Below are 25,469 nucleotides of genomic sequence, written 5' to 3'. Positions count from 1 at the left end.
GTAGGTATCTTTGTTTTTTTTTATCAATTGATATTGATCATTTATAAGGTTAATTAAAGAACGTGATGATTTAAAGCAAAATCGTGCCATAAAGCCTAGCATCTCATCATGATTTTGTGAAACTGCAACCTTAATTAAAGGACTTTCTTGTCTTATGTTTGAAATAAGAAATGAAAGAGTTATAATTGCAAGAAGCGAGTTTTAAAACTGGGCCAAATATATGTATGTATTTTGGTAGATAATTAAACAAAATAATAATAATGCGCAACGTGCAACAGTATTGCCCTGAATAGGGATGCTATGGATTTTGTTTCGAGTTCGATATTCAAAATTTTTATAAAGTATGAAGCTGAAAAAAAGTGAATTCACAAAGGTTTTTGAAAGAAAAATATTGATTTAATCCTTTTGAAAAGTAATTATTACAAGTAACAAGGGGAAAAACCAGTGGAAAAGAAAAAGGGAAAGCAATTGCCGATGGTGTGAATTTTACTTCAAGTTTGCTTCACTCTTTTCCATCATGCAATACCTGTTTAATTGTAATAGATAAAGAAAGCTTTTTCTACCAGAAAAAACAAACAACGCGTATGCGTCACTAGATAGGGGCTTATGGTTCACAAAGGCCTACACATCGAATTTTAGTGCATAATTTTCGTCAAGATCACACCCCTGTTTGTAGAATCATGTAAATTTCGATATATCAATAGCTTTAATTGAACAACTTTAAAATCAATACACTCCATAGATTTAGAATTAGCATAAATAGCAGATTTTTTTTTAATGTGTATTTTTTTTTAAAAATAGAATTTTTTTTTTAGTAGATTTTTTTTAGTGTTTTTTTTTAGTTATCATTCCAGAAAAGTGCATCTTTTCAAATATTTCTAAGGAGGGAGGGAAGGGAATCTGAAATATCAAAATGAATTTAGGAGTCTTCATTTCTGCGGTTTTAAGAAGGGTTCCTTGAACAAACGTCTTATTCTCCTCCCCTTTTGAGCAATATTTGTGTTGCACTTAAACTAGTCTGCAGTATGAGGCAAGCTTTCATCCCGCAGCACCTATATTGCAGGCTTAGTCTAAATATTTTCGATATTATAGTTTATTAAACCCTCCTTCTATATTTATCTGAAGGCTCATTGAAATTGGGAAAATTTCAATTTTGGATGTTAAAATCCATTTTTGAGACTCCAGCCCTCTCCTCCCCCCCACACACACGCTCATACAGGCTTATGCTCTCGTCTTCCTTCATAATAGAGACATATTCAGTCGAAATTATTGTTTTGCTCTACAAATGGCAGAAAAGCCACTTTTCAGATGCACAATTTCTTTTTCTACTTAACAATCGCACCAACATTTTCTATCTCTGTTTAAATGAGGTCTCTCTCGGTATTCTAGGAAAATTGATTCGATTTGGTCGTCCATTGTTAAAATTAAATAAAAAAAACAAGTTTTTTTAAATGAAAGTAAGGAGCGAAATTAAAACTTAAAACGAACAGAAATTACTCCGTATATGAAAGGGGCTTTTCCTCCTCGACACCCCGCTCCTTACGCTAAAGTTTTTTATTGTTTTAAAAAGTAGAGTTGCGAGAAAAAATCAAACTTTAGCGCAAGGAGCGGGGTGTCGAGGAGGAAAAACCCCTTTCATATACTGAGTAATTTCTGTTCGTTTTAAGTTTTAATGTCGCTCCTTACTTTCATTTCAAAAACCTTATTTTTTTTATTTAATTTCTGAAAGTTTTTGAATTAATGCATGTCTGATTTTGGCTCTCCGTACATAAATTATTAAAATGAAATTTGTATATTAATTCTTTTTTTGTCTAAATGGCTTTCTCTTAGTTTTGATCAGACGATTTTGAGAAATAAGGGGTGGGGAAGGAGGCCTACTTGCCCTCCAATTTTTCGATTACTTAAAAAGGCAACTAGATCTTTAAATTTTTACCGAACGTTTTTATTAGTAAAAAAAATACGTAACTTAAGAATTAACTTACGTAGCAAACTTTTATATTCTTATATTTTTGATTATATATATGAGGGGGTTGGTCCCCTCGTTAATACCTCGCTCTTCACACTAAATCTTGTTTTGTCCCAATTCTTTAAGAATTACCCCTGGATCAGAAAGGCCGTAGAATAAATAGTTGAAATTACTTAAAAAAAATTTAGCATAAAGAGCGAAGTATTTATCTCCTCCTAAATACCTCGCTCTTTATGCTAAAGTATTTTTAGAACCCCTCATATTCGTAATAATCTCTGTTCGTTTTAAGTTTTAATGCTTCTCCTTACTTTCAATTGAAAAAACTTTTTCATGTTTATATTTTCATTGTTTTTTTTTATAGTAATGCTAGAAAGTCCTGCGCCCTTTTCATTGAATTTCTCTTCCCCCATGAAATATTCCTCCAAGGAAAGATCCTCCCATATAGCCCCCTCCCCTGAACCCCACACCCAAACCAAAAAAAAATCCCCCTGATAACGTCGGTACACTTCCCAGTAACCATTACTGTATGTAAACATTGGTCAAATTTTGTAACTTGCAGCCCCTCCCCCAGGGACTGTGGGGGGTAAGTCATCCCCAAAGACATAGTTATTATGGTTTTCGACTATGCGAAACAAAATGGCTATCTCAAAATTTTGATCCGTTGACTTTGGGAATCCGTTGACTGAATGCGACGGTGCGATTTTCGTTAAGATCCTATGACTTTTGGGGGTGTTACTCCCTATTTCCCAAAATAAGGCAAATTTTCTCAGGCTCGTAACTTTTGATGACAAAGACTAAATTTGATGAAACTTATATATTTAAAACCAGCATAAAAATCCGATTCTTTTGATATATCTCTTAGTATCGAAATTCCGGTTTTTAGAGTTTCGTTTACTATTGAGTCGGGTCGCTCCTTACTACAGTTCGTTACCACGAACTGTTTGAAAAAACACAAAAACAAAAACAAGCAAATAAGTTCAATGAGCATGCATCGGCGAACATACTTCTATCAGGTGATAAAAAATTTCAAATTCTTGTAGATAGGGATTTGAGACGTCAGTATTATAGCTCCCTGATATACTGAATTTGACGGTGTGATCCTCATTAATATCATTCCTTTTTAGGGGATGTTTTCCCATTTTTTGAAAATGGCAAAATTTTCTCAGGCTTGAAGGTTATATTGGGTAGCTGTCAACTTAAAATATTTAGAATAATAAATATTTGTTTTGTTGCTCGACATCGTTTTTGCTGATCGTCCTTTTTCGAGCTTACAAGAAAAAAAAAGGAACTTAAAAGATAAAAAGAAAAAAAAATGGATTATATTTTGGTATTGGTGAAACTGCTTATTTTGCCATGCTACTTACATATTTTTATTTAAACCAATAACCTCAACGAAAACATATTATTTAGGAGTAACATACATTATATAACCGATTCTAGACTTCAAATAACTTATTAGATATACAAGAGGAATACATAAGCGGAGCGATCAAACCTCCTGTTCAGGGTTTTAGACAATGTATATTAAATCAGTACCCTTTTTATGCTTCCCAGCCCTTTCAATCAAGAAATTGCACCCAAAACTGTCATTTTTGATGCTATAAGCATTTACAAATATCATTATAGAAACAAATTTATGAAAAAGCATGCTGATGTGATTTATATCTTCTAAATTAGCCATTAAATATCTCTCTACGGTGTTGCGGTAGCCTGCTTGCCTTGGTGCAAAAAAAGAAGGTATATCAATGTCACCCATTCAAAAAAAATGATTTTCCTTATTATTTAAGCTGGATCTAACTTTTCTGCACAAAGTTTTCCATCAGGGTGATCCCAATGATGGACTCTCCATTTCGAATCGCCGCTGGTTTTGAGCAATTTCCAGCTCTATTTGAAATTCCCATAATTTGTTTTTTTTTGAAGAAACTATTCAGATTAACCAAAATAGTAGTTACCATTCCTGAATCAGCTTCGAATTACAGATTTACTAGAAACTTTTTTTTTACAAAACCCGCTTTCAAACTCTCGGTCATTATTAGCCATGGTTTGCTCTTTGCTAGGTTGAAGCTAGCGCTGCAACCTTGATTCCTTTAATTGCCTATGATTTTCCGAACAATAGACATGTTATTGTGTCCGCGAAGCGCACACAGGGAGACACGCGTGGACTCTTCTGCCAAAGACTACATTTTATACAATTTGCCTCATTCAAATCATGCTGTGCTATCACTAGAATTTGAAATCATAAGACTTGATTTTAAAAATAGTCGAGAAGGATCGTTGCTATGACTATTTGAACTTTTAAGGAAACTATATAAATTGACTGAAAGGGATAAAAAGACTAGTGTTCTGGATTCAAAAAGGCGTTGTTTAGCCGAAGCTAAGCATAAAACATAGCTGTATTTTTCAGGGTTGCACTTCATCTAGAAGCTACCCTGAAAAATGTACCATATAAAAAGTATATGTAGGAAGAATAATTTGGGTTAAACATTGCATGTTATGTGAGCCAAATTTGTGAATCCCATGAGCTCCATCAAGACAAAATTTAATGTATTTTAATTCTCCAATGAAAGGGTTTTACAAAGTAATCTCGCACACATGCTCCTCCTATATTTATTTTTAGATATAGTTATTTTCGTTGATCCAAAAATAAGACAAATTTCTCAGTGCATTGACTTTAGTAAGCTAAATATAAACATACAGTGAAAAGATTGGATTGATAACCCACTGTTGAAGCGACAAGCATTGTCTTTTGCACTCTTTATATTAATAATAAAGAAGTGTTTTAATTTTAACGTGATGGATTCTAAAATCAGAAACAGGCATTCTCTTTGGTGCTGCTACATGTTAAATGTTGTGCATCTAAAGTGCATGACAGCCTTAAGGGTAAGTTTTCTTTTTACTATTTTTCAAGTTAAAATCATTAAATTATGTGTACCAATTCTATGAATCGAAAATCCGAAAAACAATGCATACCACAGAGACACACACACATGCATATATATATATATATATATATATATATATATATATATATATATATATATATATATATATATATATATATATATATATATATATATATATATATATATATATATATATATATATATATATATATATATATATATATATATATATATATATATATATATATATATATATATATATATATATATATATATATATATATACATTATATTATATATATATATATATATATATATATATATATATATATATATATATATATATATATATATATATATATATATATATATATATATATATATATGCTTATATAAAAATGTATGTATAAAAATATATAAACGTATATATGAGGCATTTGCCCCCGTCCCCTAGATTTTAAAAAGTATTCTTTTGGGGGATCTTTTCATTGAAAATGTCTTTTGTTTAGTATTTTCATTGAAAATCTGGAAGAAATGGCTACCACCCTAGATTTGAAAAAAAAAACCACTCCATACTTCCACATTTCTGTGAATTATATTTTTGTGAATTGTGAATTGTACTTTTTTCCAGTACTACAATTCGTAAGTAACTCGAGGAGCAATAAATCTAAGAATGCCGCTATATCATAAGGAACCATTGACAGCAAATCATTTAGGGATAGGCAAAGTATAGATGATCAGGTATCGTTGTAGCAAGCCTGTAGAGGTAGACACAGTAAGGCCGCACTATAATGGCAAAAGAAATAGTTCTGTTATATTCTCCAGTCAATACTCTTGCCAAACGTAGTGGTTGGTATCGAAATAGGCCAGAGCATCATTTGAGCTTTACTGAAAAGGATTTGCATATCGTGCCCTCAGTTTTTACTTGTTGGAACATGAACAGCAACGCAACAAAAAGAACATCAGAAGGTTAACCAAGGTTTATAAATAAGGTTGGTGCTACTTCACCTCCCCCCTTAAACCCCCTGAAACTGTTTCAGTGAGGTTCACGTTTCGACGAAACAGAAACTCTCAAAAACAATCAAGATTGCTGGAAAGAGCAAATGAAAGTACTGACTGTTTAATATACAATTATATTTATTCCTGAAAGTAAATGCAATTTTATATTTATCAAAGTTACAATTATAAAAGAGAAATTATAAAAATATAGTCGGTTTTCAGTAAGGCGCAAATGACACAATGGTGTTATGAAGAATCAGGGGGTGGTTGTCCTAGTAACGAGTATGATGGCAAATTTTTTAAATTCTGGAAAGGATCGAACTTCCGTAGAGCAACAAAGTGGGGTTTATAAAATCCCATATACTTGTGGAAGCTCTTATGTGGGACGTACTAACCAGAATTTAAAAGTGAGATTGCTACAACATGATAATTCTATTTCATCGTCTTTAAAGCAAAATCTAAACCTGAAGATTTCACGTCGACCCTCTCGGAAAATATCTATAATTTTCCAAATCATTTTATTTTGTTTGAAAATGTTTCTTTGATTTCTAGGGACCAAGGTTTAAAGCAAATTTTTAGGGAAACAATCGAAATTTAAAACATTTTTATTCAAGAATATTTCAATAAACAGAGATATTGGTGAATTTGGATTGAATTCAATTTATGATAATTTACTGAGTTCAAATAAAGTAAATATCACCTCACCTAAAAGCTATGACCTCTGTCCACGTAATATGTCAGATAAATCTAATGAACCGGAACCGAAAAGGTCAAAGAGACTGGCTTCCGCTGTTGCATTGAAAAAAATAAGAGCAATAAACTATATGTAATTAGTTTATTAGGTATAAATTTTGTTTGGTTTTATTCATGTCTTTTAGTTTTACTGCTGATGATGAACACTGTATATGTGTTCGAAATATCCAGTTAAATTTTATATCTGTTCACTGTCAATAAAAAGGCTTCATCCCTATTTTGAACTGTTTTACTTTCGTCAATTTTAAGTTATTTTTAAAGTTCATTTATTCACTTACAGCAGCATTTGTTATCTTTCTGTTTTGTGTGACTGTTTATTTTGATTTTTGATCGTTTTGGGTTTATTTTTTCATTTTAAGAAATCTCTGCTCGTCCTAAGTTCGAATAATTATTGCACTTTCTTTATGACCGTCTAAGGCCTTATTATGGTTCTTTACTTTTGTTTTTTTCAAAATTATTTTAAAATTAATTTTTGTTGATTTTGTATTGGCATTGTTTTATTACTGGTTAATATTAAAAATCAGCTTTTTTTTCAGTTCTTCCTCCTTTCAATCAAAATACTGGCTTATAATTTAAATTTTAGACAAAATATAGTCAAAGTTTTCAAACGGTAATAGTTTTGTGCAATATATTTTTAATAATAGTGTTACTAATATAAATCTGGGTGGATAGAGGGGGATATTATTCTTACTACGAATCTCTGTATTATAAACTATGTCTTATAAAGGACTGAAACCTTCCTGACCCCTATCCTGTAGACGCTTTTGAATATACACGGGTGTATCCACCACCATTTTATTATTAAATCATATTTTTAATGTTTACTAATTGAACATTTTATCAAAAGAATCTGTTACGTTTTTTTACTTGATTTTTTTTATTTAAATAAATGCGTATCCCTTATTCATAACAAAAAATAAAAATAGGGCGTCACCAATATATATATATATATATATATATATATATATATATATATATATATATATATATATATATATATATATATATATTTATCCTAATTGAGGATCCTCTTGGTCCTGAAATTTCAATTGAGTTAGAATTTTCAAGCAGATTAGTAAAAATTATTTCAATTTTCCGTTGTACGAATCGATACAACGACACTTTTTTCCAAAATTTTCTTGTTAAGGTCCCTTATGTCTATTCTACTTACCCTGAAATTTTCACGCAGATTAGGTCGGAGAAAAACAGCATCTTACCAATTTAGGGTTTTAAGAATCAATAATGCCCGTTTTCGTTTCAAAACATTTTACCCTGTTACGTTCCATTGGACCCAGCATAGATACCTAGTTTTATTATGTTTTTGTCTATGGATTCATACAACAGTTCGTGGTAACGAACTGTAAGTAAGAAGCGACGTGGATCAATAGTAACCGAAACCCTAAGAAGCAGAGTCTTGATAACAATAGATATATCAAAATAATCAAATTTTGATGCTTATTCAAAATAGGTAAAATTTATCAAATATAATGGTACCCTTTTACAGCAAGAAAAAATATTGGAGGGCATCTAGCCCCCCCTCCCACGCTCATTGTTCACCAAAGTCACTCGATCGAATTTTGAGATTGCCATTTTGTTCAGGATAGTCTACAAATCTAATAGCTATGCCTTTAAGGATGAATTAACCCCCCAGAGTCCCCAGGGGAAGCTCTCCAAGCTATGAACCTCGCCCATTGTTAGTATTGATTATTGGGAAGTACACAGATGTTTTCAATGGGGAGGTTTCTGGTAGGGGGGTGTCAGGGACGTTACGTGGGAGGATCTTTCCATGGAGGATTTTTCAATGGGGGATGGGAATTTTCCGTGGAGGGGGAGCTGGATTTCTCAGTATTATCTAAAAAACGATCACAAATTAAATACGAAACAATTTTTTTAACTGAAATTAAGGATTAACACTAAAACTTAAAACGAAATAAAATTATTACGCATATGAGGGGGTCGCCCCCTTGTCATTACGTCAATCCATGCGTTAAAGTTCTTTTTAGTACTTAAAGAATTGGGAAAAAATTTTAGGGTAGAGAGCGAGGTATTGACAAGAGGGCAACCCCTTCATATACGTAATAATTTATTTTCGTTACTTTCAGTTAAAAACAACTTCTTATTTTTTATTTAATTTGAGAACTGACTTATGCTTGTCATTTTAAACCTGATTGGAGAGACAAAATATAAGGACCCGTATTGTGCATCCCAAGTCATTCTCCTTTTAGTTTTGGATGATAAGAAACCTGTCAAATAGCTGTTCTGAACAAAAGTCTCATGGGTCGTGAGTGATCGAAAAAAAAAATTCGATCTCGTTATGGGGTGAAACGTTTTCTTTTCGAATTTGTGTTTTTTGTGCTCATAGAGGGTTCTCTTGGCCTAATAGCTTGCGCAAGTATTTTTCAAACTTTCGAGAAAAATTTGTTTTTGTCTATTATATAAAACAGACTCGAGGAGTGAATTTTGGTGACAGTAAGATACGACGAAAACAGAATACTTTATTAGAAAAATTGTGAAGGCCATTGGTGAATTGTTAAATTCCCTTGACCTAGTAGCTTGCGCAAGTATCTTTCAAACTTTCAAGAAAAATTTGTACTTGTCTATTATATAATACACACTCGAGAAGTGAAGTTTGGTGAAAATAAAATACGATGAAAATAGAATACTTTATTAGCAAAATTGTGAAGGTCATTTGTCAATTATTAAATTGGGAGCTTTGGCGTCAGCTGACCGTCTTAAAGACAGAGGAAAGTTCATTATTAACGCTATTTTTGACTCAATTCATTTTAGTTCATTATTAACGTGATTCTTGAGGAGACCGGTTAGTTCACCTGGACTAGTGGTAGAATATAGTATCTCACCACGGATGTTCAAATTAAGATTTGAGATTTGCCAAGGACCGAAGAACAGGGAATTATATTTATTCAGAATAATGAGTTGTTGCCAAACACTGCGTCAATGGACACACCATGACTTTTTACTCTTACGAGAAGCAACATTTTTGGAAGTATAACACTGCGTTCTGGGAAAATATTTCCAAGTTGTAGTTTTCACAATTTTGCTAATGAAGTATTCTATTTTCATCATTTTTTTTTTCATTAGTATTAACCAAACTTCACTTCTCGAGTGTCTTTTATATAATAGACAAGTAGCGAAAAATAATCAGTCCTTTTTGAACAAAGTGCCGTAACCTCACATAGCACTCCGGCAGACGGCAGAGAATCAGGAGATCGGTGCCTGCGCTACGCAGACCATCGGCAGCACGGGAAAATGATTTTTTTTACAAACTAATAGAATGCAAATTGTTTTTGTGCCCTTATCTATTCCCCAAGTATAGTATTTTGTGTCCCTTTGTCCCGAAAATACTCCCTGAAACTTGTAACTTGATCCCCAAGTGTTTCCGGAGATATTAAAAGTATTTTATTTTGATGGCCTAGGGGAATATATTTGGCAAAGATAACCTGGGGGCATATATCTTTTGATTTAAGTCACTACTTCACCGAGAATAGACTTAAAGTTCCGCTTAGAACAACAGCTCAAAATTTTTAGACGGATCAAGGACAAATATTTCTTTGCCCTCTACATTTTCTAACTGTAAATAAAACACGAGGGCCCCCTCTCTTTTTTCTCCACCCATTATTCCAAGAGTTTCAGCTGTCGTCACAAAGATCTTGCATATAATATAATTTTGATAACCTAGATATATGGTTTCTTTCAATTTACCTCTGTCTCTTCTCTAAGTCGAAGTTTGCAGTCTAATTTTCTTCCCCCCCCCCACCCCCCTTCCCTTCAAAGCACCACCTGAAAATCATACCTCAATTCCCCAAACTCTCCCTGATATAATGGGGCTCATACACTTTTTATTTCAATTTAACATCACATTTAAGGGGTTTTAGGTTCTTGTGAAAATTTCAAAAAGCTGTTTTCATAATTGCAAATTATTAATTAATTGAATGAATGAAAGATACTATTTCTTCGTTAGTACAAGTTGGGAAATTTGTCACTAGACAGTTTCATGAAATCTGTATTTAATTTTTGGTTACTAATCGTTACTATGCACTGCGACTCCCTCTTCACTAGGTTGCAGCTGCTGCGGCAACCATGATTAGGGACACATCTGCATCTTCTGAGGGGAAAAATCACTCTTTAAAAGTATTCACTGAGATTAAGATTATTGTAATAGGAAGGAGAACAGGGACAAAATGAAGAAAAAAATTTTTTGTGGCTAAACACTTGCCCTAAAGATTGCAGTTTGACCCTATAACATCAGTATTTTGCAAGGAGTTCTTGTCATAAATACTTATTCCCAGAATTATTCGAAATTTTAATTGATCTGGTCCTCTAGAGAGGGGAAACTGAAAAGCTACTTGGCGAAGCAATTTTTTTGCTTTTACATGGACACAGAAAAAGAAGAAAAGAATATGCAGGACTTCGTTAAAGACTGCAAAATCTGCTTTAGAAGACTAATTTGATTACTTTTTTCAAGACTAATATTTTTTTTCAAAGACAAATATTTTGTTTCAAGACTCATTTTGAATATTTAATACTTAGATGTATCATCAGGATGCACAAAGACCATATTCTGAGGAAGATTTTACTAAATAGTCCATAAGACGGTAAGAAAAGTACCGGATACTCCGGATTTTGATGGACCGGTAAAATGTACCCTAGAGTCTAAACTAAAATCAGAGCTGAAGTCCGAAATAAGGTACAATCGAGGAGAATGTTTCAATATCTGGTGGGTCTCTGGTATTTGACACTGCAACCATGGACATCAATGAGGGGACAAGAATAGGCGATGTCCATTTAAGAAATTGATTGTTTTCTCAGAAAAATTCTTCAAACCTGTCTAAGGCTGAGCTTCAACAGACTAAAGTAACCTCTCCATTTCTCTAGCTGACCACCAGCCTCAACTAAAAAAATCTCTGAGCTTAATCTATGACTGCGAAGAGTCACTAGCAACAGTAAAATAACTTACCCGTTTCAGGATCAAATTCTTTATACTTGAGTTTCCTCATTTTCCTACTAAAGAAAAAGCTTGTGGTCGTAAGAGCAGTTGTAATGAGGTATATTAGTAGCAAAGAAAGTCCCACCAGTGCAAGGAGAGGTAGCAAATCATTCTTTCCTCCACAGCATCCTCCATTGTGTCCACTAGCACTTCCAAAGTTATCATAAGTATAGCCGTATTTGTCAACTGACCTACTGCTATCAACTTCAAAATCTTCTGAAATAGCAGACAATGGCACTACGGCGGTCATCAGTAAAAATACATATTTAAACGACATCGTAGAAATGTGGTTATGGAAATAGTTGCACTGAACCGATTTAAGCATCCACACCTGAACATGGATTATGCAGATGGCTTGGATTTCTTGAGCTTTTGGCTGTTCATCGTCACGAAAAAGATACTCCAGTTACTATAGTATTTTACCTTTTTCTTTCAGACCAATACACAAAAGACAGGCACAAAGAAATCTTCAGTAAAAAAAATCATATTTAAGAGACATTGCAGAAATATAGTGCTCGAAATAGACGCAGTGAGAAGAGTTATGCATCCGCAACCTCATTCAGATTGTGCATATGACTTTGATTCCTTGAGTTTTCGACTGTCAGTCACAAAAAAAAGATTCTCCAATTAAGTTCTTTATCAACTTTTTCTTTCAGATCCATACACAATTGGACTGGCGCAGCGAAATGAACAGTAAAAAGCCATATTTAAGAGACATTGCAGATTAGACGTATCGGGACGAGTTATGCATCCACAACTTAATACAAAGTATGAATATGGCTTAGATTCCACTAGCTTATGGCCGTTCATCGTTATGAAAAGAACTATATTTTACGTTGGCTCGTTCTTTTAGATTGATGCAGAAAAATGCTAGCAAAAAGGAGCAGAGTTATTCCCCTCCTTGGTCAATTCCTTGAGACAGTAAGGTTTAAAAATAGTATTTCTAAGTCATTCCTCCTTGGTCAGTCCCTTGAGACAGTAAGGTTTAAATATTATATTTCCGAGTCATTTCATCCGAGTCAAAAAATATATTTCTTAAGTCATTCCTTATATTTCTAGTATATTCCTTTTTGATTAGTCCTTTTAGTCAGTAATATATAAAAATTATGTTTTCAAGTCATTCCTTATATTTTTAAGTATATTCGTCCTTAGTCAATCCGTGAAATCAGTATTTATGTCTAAGAAAATTATTTTTAAGTCAGTAAAGTTACCCTTAAGTCAGTAAGATTAAAAAAGGATATTTCTAAGTATAAACTACCTTATACATCCCACAATTTACATTTATTCTCATTTAAAACGACATTTTAAGCAACAAATGATGTATGTTAGAGTTTAGGGTAGCAATATTCTAGTGCTTTATTGGTTGCATTAAAAACAAGAAAAAAAAATCTGAACATTTAGTCGTTTTTTTTTTTTGTCACTTGTTCTTTCTTAATTGTTTCTCGTGTAAAGCTTATATTTAGCTGAAAAAAAGCTGGGAAAAGAATTTTTCAAAGCATGGTCGAAAAGGTTGTTGATTGTAAAAATCCATAGAGGAATGACTGGTCAGCTTTTAAGGCTCTATTTTATTAAATCATGTTATGTTTGAAGAGAAACTATTGTTCAAAAAGGATAACGTGAACCAATAAAGCCAGGGAAACATGGACGTGGCAATTTAGTAACAGGCAGATTTGAAAAATATGTTTTCTTAGAAAACTTTTAGAAGTTATTTTTTTTGCGCAGAAAATAATTGCAACTGTAAAACCTGTCCATCTAATATAATTCAGAATATGCTAACATAACAGCAATGGTCAAAACATAAAATAATCATAACACAACAGTTCTTGGAGTTCATTGTAGTAGATTAATGCTTTCTTGCAAATTGAAAGAGTCTGCTAATTTCCCCCATTAGTTAGCATATCAAGAGTACCGATTATACTCTTAATGATTCATAAATTAAATTAAAGCCTAAACAGTGGGGATTTAAAGAGCAGTGTCCTTGATATTTAGTATAATTTATCGTCGTTCCAAGTTTTAGCATCATTCCATACTTTCACCTAATAAAAGCTCGTGTTTTGTTTTATTATTTTGTACCTATTTATATAATATTGTCTAGGGTTATTCTAAATATTTTGGATGCTACCTTTCGATTCCCTGAACTTTATACTAAGGTATAATTTGGGCATAACAATGCTTCTAAATAAAATAATGCCTGACAAAGGTAGGCCCCTGATATTTTGTTTTGAAGGGGGGAGGAGTCAAGTTGACAGCTTCATTTACCGAGGTAATATAATTAGTAAAGACGGTGGATGCAGTGAAGATGATAAAAGTAGAAAAAAAATTAGGGTGTATTTTCACAGTTGAAAAATGTTTTAAAAGTCTGCAGACCAAGATTAGAATATTGGAAGTTATAGTGATGACAGTGGTCAAGTATAGTTCTGAAGCATGTGGACTCTGAAAAACGTAGGAAGATTTGCTATATATTTTCCAGAGAATTTGCCTGCAGATTTTTTTGGGTACCCCACTGATTGGTCGTATTTCAGACTGTAGATGGCTAGGGCATGTTCTGTGGACGAAGGATGACAGATTGCCAAAGATTTTGCTTTATGGCAAACCGTCTAAGGTTAAACGAAAAACAGGGTGTCCTCGGTTTGGGCAGTGGCGGTTCTGGCCTCTTCCCTTATTAAAAAGGGGAAATCCATAGGACAAATATTGGTAAAGAAAACTACCCTTTTCCTGCCTTTTTGTAGGAAAACATATGTTGTAGACGTTATCTTTATTTCACTCTAGAAGTACTTCTGCAAGCAGAGGGGAGCTAGGTTCCTTTTAGCATCCAAACTGCACACTTAGATCAAATATATTCAGCCAAATTAAGGGAAGGTAAATATTGATCAAATGGATGTCTTATGAAACGCTGCAGAATTTGATCCTAAAATCCACCTTCGAAAATTCTGGCAGCTTCTTCCCCCATAAAAATATTCACTTACACCCCATACAGGAATATCCACTCTTTTTATTAATTTCTTTTTAAACAAGTCCAACATTTTGTAAGTCTGCGAGAAGAGTTCACTTCTTCAAAACAGTCAAATCAGTATATCAAAATAGTATATGAGCCGCAAAAAATCACGGAATTTTGAAAAAAAATATTGAAAATCTAAAGAATTCATTGGTAGACTGTATTACATTATTTTGATAGCTTGTGTTTTCGATGTTTGTAAATCCTCTCAAGTACATGTGTAGCGTCTTTTATTTTCAGTCTTAACATTGTCGGTGATCCTTAAAATTAGAAAATTAAACTATTATTGAGCTTTGTTCAAACAGGAGCGAGTTTGACTTCCCCTGCTGGATTCCACAGCTTCATCAGAAACAAATTACCGGCATTGTGGACAAATATTTGTTTCGTTTCTATTTTCTACTGGATTTGAATTGAAAGTTCATATTAACTTTCTGAAACTTTCAGAGGACTCAGATAATAGTTTTCAATCAGACATAGCACCCGTAATTCACATATTAAGGAACCGTGGTCATCCCCGCTCGGCAAATTTCACCGTTTTCTGTCAGAGCCTTGCTTGAGTTTTTGATTTTGTCAGCTTGTACATTCATATTTTCAAACAGCTTTTCGTGTATTTTTCATGTGTCTGTAAAGCAATTCTCCTAAATTATCGCGCAATTCCTGGAATTATGGTTGTGGGTTTCTCTGCGCAAAACGGATGATATGAAGTGTAAACAAAGAATTAAACAATGCTATCCTTTTATAAGCACCAATTCAGGCATGTAAGAATTTGTTTCTGGAAGAAGCAGCATTTCGAGGGAATGAAGGGCACGGACTAAAAATATACGTAAATTACACAAAAATATACATGCAATTACAGGAACATAAACAAATAACAATCTTTTTGTAGGGAAGGCGAAAACCCCTAACTCCCCTTCCCCTCTCTTGTTCAAATTTCTTTCAGTGTCCCAGAAAATAGTATAATAATCTTAATTTCAGGGTACTACAATTAGATTTAATAGGTATAAATAAAAATTCCCTTATGGTTGTGGGGTTGCTGTAAAACAAGCCTAAGAATCACTTTCCTACAAGGCAATGACGCCCTGCTTGGGAAAATATGGTCCATATGCAATAGACTCCCTATGCTGTGATGTTAACAGGTGACTAGAGTAGCTAAACTGATTGCTAAATATTGAAAAAGAAGAGATTTTAGTTTTAGTTTGCAACCTCATGCTTAGAAGGTATTTGTCTGCTGAATAAACTTTACGCTATTTGATATTTCCTTTATTACCATATTTTACAGTCTAGATTCTAGATGGTTCTACCATTCAACTATAAAGGCAATAGAAACGCAATAAGTCTACCCGGCTCTGGAGTTCCTTTTGCCAGCAGCCTAATTTACCTGGGCATGCCTATTGGAGCAAACCTAAAAGAAACTGTAAACCTGGGAATTAAACATTATTCCAACCATTTTCGTTACCAACCATATTCTACAGCCTAGATGGTATTTTTTTTTTTTTTTTTTTTTTTTTGTTATTTATTTTAGACAGGATTCAATCAAGTTCTGTTTCTCGTTATTTGTCTGTAATATATTCTTTATCAAAATGAAGTTTCTTATTTGTCATGGCATCTTTGAAATAAAAAAAACTATCTAGATGGCAGTTGCAGCAATAGACGAATTTGTTTATTATATTTTAGTTCATTGGGATCGTCGGCAACTTCTGGCTTATTCGTTTTCGTCCTGCATATTCTTCAATTTCTTTTCTTGTACTTTTAAGCCAATAAAATTACAAAAGATGGCAGGCTAATCAATGAGGAGCCTGGAATTACTCAGAAGAAAACGATTGCATCCAGGGGAAGCGCCTGCGTAAGCGAATTTTCCTTTTGCTATTTTTCAGCAAAGTTTTTAAGCCGCTTTAGAAGAATGGAAAATGCTAAGTAAAGTGTGTCTTCACCGGGTGGCTCAAATTTAACCTGTTTATTTGAATAAAAACATACTGTCAGTCCCATTTCCATATCATGCCATAGTGTTTGGAGGGGATGTGAGGATTTGGAGGGGAAGTTTTTTGTTAATAATTTACATCAAATAAATTATATTGAAAATCAAATTAATTTTTGAGTCTCTTGGACAAAATTCCTCAAAAACAGGTAAAGTAAACGTAATTTAAGTCAAGGCACAACTCAAGACACAGCACTGACATGGTTATTTTTTGCAATATTAAATTTTTTATTGGTTGCGCTTTCTTAGAATAATATAGCTTGTCCCTTAAAATGTTCGGTGGGCCTTGATATACAGCCTATAAACTTAAGCGACCAAAGGCTCATAGACAACTCTAGGGTCTATATTTGTCTTTAAATACGGTAATCTTAACCAAACCAAATCACTAATAAGACAGAAATGGAGGTAGTTAAGGCATGTTACCAAAATGGGGTTGCTAAGCTTGAAATTTTATATTAAAATAATGTTTTTATGAAAATAATGACGCTAAATATTTTTATCCGCCAAATCTTAAGGCTAAAATAAAAATCTTGCTTTAAGTAAAGAAACCAAGTAAAATGAAAATTGTTGTCAACATAAAAGCGTGGACCTGTTAAAGAGTGATGGGTTTCACTTATTTTTTATTGTTTTTGTTAGTAATCCTTATAAAATATACGGTTGTTAAACGCTAGAAAGGGAATTCAATCGACTTTTCGGATTTCGTACGCACTAACGATGGTGTAGATTTTATGTCAGAAATCGGTTGTCATACCATGGCCATATTTGACGTTGGTGAGTTTGCAGCTTCTGCTAGCTAGTACATGTACTATTGGTCTCTGACGTGCATAAATATAAAAAAAAGGCATTTTTTGAACAAAAGTTAACAGTGACATTAAGACTCGAAACATAAAAATTATTCTATATATGAGGGAACTCTAGGTAATTTATATAAATGTAAGGTGAAGGACAGCTGTATTCAGTCTAGGATTAATTCTTCTGTGAAAAGCCCAATGTTTAAAACAATCGATGCTCGTGATTGTCGTTTCAATGCATTATCATGTTTTTGATTTATCAGCTTTCGATTCATTTTTCATTGGCTTTCGTTTTTGAAAATACAATTCCTGTTGTTTCAGTAGAATTTTAGTCCACATCATGATTTTTTTTCCTGATTTTATTAAATAGTCTAGATTTTACCTTTAAAACATTATAAATTCAGATTGAGCAATGGTAGTTGTCTGGAAATACTTTTCTTATGCCTCATTTGAGTAGAAGGTCTATTTTCTAGGTTTTTCTTTTATAAAACAAAGATTGTAAAAAGTCATAAAATGTCAGTACTCTTTCGAGGGAGAAGGACTGGAGGTAGATATCTCGTGATATATTCCCAGGATATCAAGGGCTTCGGCAGAAAATTTCCTAGAGGGAGGGGGGCTAAACGCCAAAATATCAGTGGTGGTTGGGTGTCTGAGAATATATTCCATGATTTTTTTTTGTAGGAATGAGGTTAATTTAGATACATTTAGGAAAAACTCTCAGATAAAAAGAGCAACTAAATTGTGTGCAAAATGAAACAAAATACAGTAAATTTTAAACGACAAGGATTCCTGCTAAAGGGATTTATTTATTTAATCAATAATATATCTAATTGTTATGCCTTGAATTTTGAAAGAAAATCAAATTCAAACCAATATTACAGAAAGATTTGTTGCTTCCGTAGATCATAACATACGTAGACTTGTCTTTATGCAATTTTCTACGCCTTAGAATAGTTTACAGATGGGGTAGAGATACTCGAAAATCATCCTGCCTGCATAGATACCACGTTTTGATTTTATAACGGCCATGTAAAATGTACCTCTTTCATAACAGGACAATTCTCCCCCTTGACCTTAAATTCCTTATATATTCAAACATTAAAAAAAGAACAGCGAAATAAAAACAAAATTTAAACTTACTATCCAGTTGTCAAATTAACCCTCTTTTTTTATTGCCCTATTCAACTAAATAAAATGAACAGGTTCAAGAAAAATTTTGTCATTAGAGAATCTTATCAAATAGATAGTGATTAGAAAAGTGGAAGTAAAAAAATTGACTTGGACCAATATTCACCAAAGCTAAAAACACAATTCTAATGATAATTTCTATACCGGCAGTACTGACTTTTTATGTTGATTCTAAATATATAAAATGCTTTCAGTTTATTGTTACCCACCCAAAACCAAAAATCTGAGAAAATTTGCCTGATTTTCTAAGAAAAAGGGGAAACACCTCCAAAAAAGCAAGCTATTTTATTGGAAATCCCTTTATTAGATTCGCAATGTCAGAGTGCCTACCATAGAGGATTCAAGCTCCAATCTTCAAAATGTGGAAATTAGCTTTTTTTTTCAGAAGAAGCATCGTCGATACATGTTATTTGTTTTGTTATTTCCCAGGGATGATTATACCAAACCGAAGGACCAAGATAATTGGGAGGGAACTCATTCAAAAGTAAATTTAAAACTTTTTTTAAGTGACCGTACAGATTGCGTCAGCGGAAAGTCTTGTTTTCTTGTTATTTTGGGGCACTAGACTACAGCTTTACCTCGAAGTGGAAGAATTTCCAATCAATTTAAAATTCTAATGAGGTAATTGATTCAAAAGTATCAATAACTATATTTTAGGCCTCCCAGTTGCAAAAGAAGTAATGCCACAAGGTGGCAGCACTGGATTCAAAGAAGTTGATTCGCTTTATTTGTAATAAAATTAGGCTACGTTTGGTAATCTGTAATTGCGTATCAGCTATGACGAGGGATGAGTCATTGTCTAGGTGGGGTAGGGTAGATTCCTAAAAAAGTACATTTTAATGGATAAACTGCTTACTCTTCATGAGATTTCATATAAAAGTTGAAAGAGGTCAGTTGGGAGTAGGAATTAATTAAATTGTTTTTCTATACAGATAAAATGTTACATTTCCATATCTACCAGCACAAAGGTGGAAAAGGCAAGTGTTGTTTTCTTTTTTTATTTACATGAAGTACTTTAATGTACTTAGAGAATGCATGTAATGTTTTTTATTGATAAGAAAATCCTATCGTAGAGGTTGTGACGGCTTCGGTTATGTAGGAGATCAAAAGTCTCGCAGAATGCCTATCCATAAAACAATAATACTCCTTTTCATCCAAACAAAATTCTCTAGTAAAGTACTTTAATGTACTTAGAGAAATGCATGTAATGTTTTTCATTGATAAGAAAATCCTATTGTAGAGGTTGTGATGGCTTCAGTTATGTAGGAGATCAAAAGTCTCGCAGAATGCCTATCCATAAAACAATAATACTCCTTTTCATCCAAACAAAATTCTCTAGTAAAGTACTTTAATGTACTTAGAGAAATGCATGTAATGTTTTTCATTGATAAGAAAATCCTATTGTAGAGGTTGTGATGGCTTCAGTTATGTAGGAGATCAAAAGTCTCGCAGAATGCCTATCCATAAAACAATAATACTCCTTTTCATCCAAACAAAATTCTCTAGTAAAGTACTTTAATGTACTTAGAGAAATGCATGTAATGTTTTTCATTGATAAGAAAATCCTATCGTAGAGGTTGTGACGGCTTCGGTTATGTAGGAGATCAAAAGTCTCGCAGAATGTCTATCCATAAAACAATAATACTCCTTTTCATCCAAACAAAATTCTCTAGTAAAGTACTTTAATGTACTTAGAGAAATGCATGTAATGTTTTTCATTGATAAGAAAATCCTATTGTAGAGGTTGTGATGGCTTCAGTTATGTAGGAGATCAAAAGTCTCGCAGAATGCCTATCCATAAAACAATAATACTCCTTTTCATCCAAACAAAATTCTCTAGTAAAGTACTTTAATGTACTTAGAGAAATGCATGTAATGTTTTTCATTGATAAGAAAATCCTATTGTAGAGGTTGTGATGGCTTCAGTTATGTAGGAGATCAAAAGTCTCGCAGAATGCCTATCCATAAAACAATAATACTCCTTTTCATCCAAACAAAATTCTCTAGTAAAGTACTTTAATGTACTTAGAGAAATGCATGTAATGTTTTTCATTGATAAGAAAATCCTATTGTAGAGGTTGTGATGGCTTCAGTTATGTAGGAGATCAAAAGTCTCGCAGAATGCCTATCCATAAAACAATAATACTCCTTTTCATCCAAACAAAATTCTCTAGTAAAGTACTTTAATGTACTTAGAGAAATGCATGTAATGTTTTTCATTGATAAGAAAATCCTATTGTAGAGGTTGTGATGGCTTCAGTTATGTAGGAGATCAAAAGTCTCGCAGAATGCCTATCCATAAAACAATAATACTCCTTTTCATCCAAACAAAATTCTCTAGTAAAGTACTTTAATGTACTTAGAGAAATGCATGTAATGTTTTTCATTGATAAGAAAATCCTATTGTAGAGGTTGTGATGGCTTCAGTTATGTAGGAGATCAAAAGTCTCGCAGAATGCCTATCCATAAAACAATAATACTCCTTTTCATCCAAACAAGATTCTCTAGTAAAGTACTTTAATGTACTTAGAGAAATGCATGTAATGTTTTTCATTGATAAGAAAATCCTATTGTAGAGGTTGTGATGGCTTCAGTTATGTAGGAGATCAAAAGTCTCGCAGAATGCCTATCCATAAAACAATAATACTCCTTTTCATCCAAACAAAATTCTCTAGTAAAGTACTTTAATGTACTTAGAGAAATGCATGTAATGTTTTTCATTGATAAGAAAATCCTATTGTAGAGGTTGTGATGGCTTCAGTTATGTAGGAGATCAAAAGTCTCGCAGAATGCCTATCCATAAAACAATAATACTCCTTTTCATCCAAACAAAATTCTCTAGTAAAGTACTTTAATGTACTTAGAGAAATGCATGTAATGTTTTTCATTGATAAGAAAATCCTATTGTAGAGGTTGTGATGGCTTCAGTTATGTAGGAGATCAAAAGTCTCGCAGAATGCCTATCCATAAAACAATAATACTCCTTTTCATCCAAACAAAATTCTCTAGTAAAGTACTTTAATGTACTTAGAGAAATGCATGTAATGTTTTTCATTGATAAGAAAATCCTATTGTAGAGGTTGTGATGGCTTCAGTTATGTAGGAGATCAAAAGTCTCGCAGAATGCCTATCCATAAAACAATAATACTCCTTTTCATCCAAACAAAATTCTCTAGTAAAGTACTTTAATGTACTTAGAGAAATGCATGTAATGTTTTTCATTGATAAGAAAATCCTATTGTAGAGGTCGTGATGGCTTCAGTTATGTAGGAGATCAAAAGTCTCGCAGAATGCCTATCCATAAAACAATAATACTCCTTTTCATCCAAACATAATTCTCTAGTAAAGTACTTTAATGTACTTAGAGAAATGCATGTAATGTTTTTCATTGATAAGAAAATCCTATTGTAGAGGTTGTGATGGCTTCAGTTATGTAGGAGATCAAAAGTCTCGCAGAATGCCTATCCATAAAACAATAATACTCCTTTTCATCCAAACAAAATTCTCTAGTAAAGTACTTTAATGTACTTAGAGAAATGCATGTAATGTTTTTCATTGATAAGAAAATCCTATTGTAGAGGTTGTGATGGCTTCAGTTATGTAGGAGATAAAAAGTCTCGCAGAATGTCTATCCATAAAACAATAATACTCCTTTTCATCCAAACGAGGTTCTCTAGTAAAGTACTTTAATGTACTTAGAGAAATGCATGTAATGTTTTTCATTGATAAGAAAATCCTATTGTAGAGGTTGTGATGGCTTCAGTTATGTAGGAGATCAAAAGTCTCGCAGAATGTCTATCCATAAAACAATAATACTCCTTTTCATCCAAACAAAATTCTCTAGCAAAGTACTTTAATGTACTTAGAGCAATGCATGTAATGTTTTTTATTGATAAGAAAATCCTATCGTAGAGGTTGTGATGGCTTCAGTTATGTAGGAGATCAAAAGTCTCGCAGAATGTCTATCCATAAAACAATAATACTCCTTTTCATCCAAACAAAATTCTCTAGTAAAGTACTTTAATGTACTTAGAGAAATGCATGTAATGTTTTTCATTGATAAGAAAATCCTATTGTAGAGGTTGTGATGGCTTCAGTTATGTAGGAGATCAAAAGTCTCGCAGAATGTCTATCCATAAAACAATAATACTCCTTTTCATCCAAACAAAATTCTCTAGTAGTAATATTGACAAGGAGTTTTTGCCAAAGTTACTATTCACCGCTAAGTTTTTAAGTATGTTCCAATATTATACAAAATAGATATTGCAAATTTAAACGTAGCACGGTACTAATGAACGTACAATTATTATTTACATATTTTAAAAGCAATTAACCAGGGATTTAAGGGACCGTTACCTCAAATTATATCTTAGTTAAGCCTGCCTATGATTTGGAAAATAATCAGAAATTAAACAAAACATATCTTTTCAAATGAAAGTAAGGAACAGATTTGAAAGCTATTTAAATAGATTATTCTTTATGCGAAGAGGCTGTCTCCTCCTTAGCTCCTTCCTCTTTACTGTGAAGATTGGCTCTTTTGAAATTTTTGGAGAAAATTTGCAATTGGAAAGATAAGATTTTTCAAAACACTAAAAACTTTCGTTTAATGAGCAAGGTGTTGAGAAGGGGGCAGCCTCCCTAAAAAGTAATTTATATTTGTTTTATATTTAAACTTGCTCCTTACTTCAGTTGAAAAAACTGTTTCTATAGTTTTATGAATACTATAGTTTTTAAGAATATATTATTGGTAACGCAGAGCAAGCGATCAATATTTCAATGATCTCTATTCGGATTTTGATGGGTAATCAAACAGCTCGTGGCAAGGAACTGTAAGGAGCGGCCCGGCTCAATAGTAACTGAAACTTTAAAAAACGGAATTTTGAGGCCAGTAGATATATCCAATGAATTGGATTATTATGCTGATTCCAAATATATAATCTTCAGTAAGTTTAGTCTTACCCATCAAAGGCTAGGAGCCTGAGAAAACTTGTCTGATTTTTGATAAAAGGGGGAAAGACCACCTCCAAACTATAGAATATTAATGAAAATTACAATACAGGATTCAACGTATCAAAGAACCCTTTTTTAGAGGTTTCAAGCTCGTATCTGCAAAAATGCGGAATTTTGTAATTTTTGCCAGAAGAAAGATCACGGATGCATGTTCATTTTTTTTTTTTTCAGGGGTGATCATATTGACCCAGTGAACATGAAACTTCACAGAGGGCTCATCATAGCGGAAATGAAACGTAATATTGCCTTATTTAAGTGACCAAAACAATTGGAGGGCAATCACACCACTTTTTTCCATAAATCGTCTGATCAAAATTTTCAGATAGCTTTTTTCTTCAGCATAACTGAAAGACCCAATAACTACATCTTTAGAGATAAAATGACCCCCTGCATCCCCTTGGGAAAGTTCTTTAAGTTATGAAATTTACCCATTGTTTTATTCGCTATTGGCAAGTACGCATACATTTTTCGGATAGGGAGGGGAGAACGAGATTTTTTCATAAAGAGGGAAGTTTCCAGAAAGTGAAATTTTCAGGGGGAGTTTTACACTGGGTGAATTTGTCAGGATTTCTATACGAAATTTCTTTATATGTCTTGCTTTCTCTTTACAAATTCAATTTTAGGCGTGGATATGCTAAGGGTAAAGGCTTGTTTGTTTTTTATTTAATGAAGCATAGAGACAAACATTCTTCTAAAGGCAATGAAAAAAGTATATCAATTAAAGTATTAGTATATAAAAAGGAAAAAAGTAATCATTACAAAAAAATACACAGAACAATAGCCTACTTGCATAAACTAAGATATTAACTCCCAGCATTTAGTTCTGCTGAGCAATGCCGAAGCATTGGCCGGGTATTTTTTAACAATACCGACAGTTTGAACTTGGTTATCAAACACCAAAATATTTAATGCATTTAGACTTAATTGTTTATAAAAAGTAACACATTTTCAGATCAAAGTAAAACATTAAAACTAAAAATTAAGAAATTCAACAAAAAAATTTTGATTCAATATTTTTAATCCAAAAATGAAAACCAATATATTCGACACCTTCATACTTCATAACTATAAAAAATTAACAAAATAAATTAAAAATCGATAAAGTTAAAAATTGAAAAAAAAATCCTAGCATTCCGTTCAGGAGAAATATTTCTGATTATAGTGGCTTCATATATCAGCTTATGGGTACTCTTGCAATGCCAACAAAAATTGACGGCAAATTTTTATCGAAATCACCCCTTATTAACTTGTTTTCTTGTTTTTGTTTTTTTTTATTTACGAACTCTCTTGTGTACTAATAACTGCACTAATTACTAATAAACAAATACATATTTATGATCACCACAAAAAGCTGATTCTTTTATTGAATGTTTTCAAACAGTTTGTGGTAACGAACTGTAGTAAAGAGCGACCCGGCTCAACAGTAACCGAAACTCTAACAATTGGAGTTTTGATACCAATAGTTACATCAAAAGAATCGAATTTTAAGGCTAAATTTAAATATATAAATTTCATCAGGTAAAGTCTTACCCATCAAAAGTTACGAGACTGAGAAAGTTTGCCTTATTTTAGAAAATAGGGGAAACATCCCCCAAAAGTCATACAACCTTAACAAAAATCACACCATCAGATTCAGCGTATCAGAAAACCCTATTGTAGAAGTTTCAAGTTCCTATTTACAAAAATGTGGAATTTTGCATTTTTTGCCAGAAGACAAATCACTGATCCATGTTTATTTATTTATTTTTTTCTCCAGGGGTGATCGTATCAATTCAGTGGTCCTAGAATATCGTGAGAGGGATCATTATGACGCAAATTAAAACTTCTGGTGCCCTTTTTAAGTGACCAAAAATTGGAGGGAACCTAGTCCCCCTCCCACGCTCA

The 25,469-nt window shown here is 32.8% G+C and overlaps 1 long non-coding RNA gene across 2 annotated transcripts in view; it reads left to right on the top strand.

The window, feature by feature from the left end:
* The first annotated feature begins 4,524 nt into the window (after positions 1 to 4,524).
* LOC136031338 (uncharacterized) overlaps positions 4,525 to 25,469 on the top strand; it is a 67,004-nt gene continuing 46,059 nt past the window's right edge. Inside the window, exons 1-3 of one of the 2 annotated variants that reach the window (XR_010618495.1) lie at positions 4,525 to 4,846; positions 12,283 to 12,394; positions 16,296 to 16,464. This is a non-coding gene — a long non-coding RNA (uncharacterized LOC136031338). Of the gene's footprint in view, positions 4,847 to 12,282; positions 12,548 to 16,295; positions 16,465 to 25,469 lie in introns of both variants that reach the window. The other variant, XR_010618494.1, reaches the window with a different exon arrangement.

This window comes from Artemia franciscana, chromosome 9 (assembly GCF_032884065.1).
Source record: "Artemia franciscana chromosome 9, ASM3288406v1, whole genome shotgun sequence".
NCBI classification, from domain to species: domain Eukaryota; kingdom Metazoa; phylum Arthropoda; class Branchiopoda; order Anostraca; family Artemiidae; genus Artemia; species Artemia franciscana.
The sequence above is the reverse complement of the archived record's forward strand: the minus strand, read 5'-3'. Positions and strand labels throughout refer to the sequence as shown.